Genomic DNA, 475 nt, shown 5'->3' with positions numbered 1-475 from the left:
AGATAGATAGATAGATAGATAGATAGATAGATAGATAGATAAATGGATGTATAGATAGATCGATAGGTGGATGGATGACTAGAAAATACTGATAAAGAGCGACAGAGGGAGAGAGGGGAAGATAGCAGGTGCGGCAGAGATGTTCCACATTTCTCCGTATCACCGTTAACTGTTGACCCATGTGTTTGAGCGTGCTCTTTATTACTCTGTGATCATTGATTCTGATATATAATCATGCTTGTATATCTCTGATGGCTCTCGCTGGGCTCACGTGGGTGAAGACGATCATGCTACTGTGGCTGGATTTTTATCATACCGAACGATGCAAACGCTCTGAATGTTTCAGGTGCGGCTTCCAACGTGCGTGCGTGCTTGCGTGCGTGTGTGCGTGCGTGCGTGCGTGCGTGCGTGCGTGCGTGTGGCGTGTATATGGGTGCGTGCGTGGGGCGTGTGCACCTTGATGATTGTGTATATA

The sequence above is a fragment of the Priapulus caudatus genome, unplaced genomic scaffold, assembly GCF_000485595.1.
Source record: "Priapulus caudatus unplaced genomic scaffold, Priapulus_caudatus-5.0.1 Scaffold2868, whole genome shotgun sequence".
In the NCBI taxonomy this organism is placed as follows: Eukaryota; Metazoa; Priapulida; class Priapulimorpha; order Priapulimorphida; family Priapulidae; genus Priapulus; species Priapulus caudatus.
The sequence above is the reverse complement of the archived record's forward strand: the minus strand, read 5'-3'. Positions refer to the sequence as shown.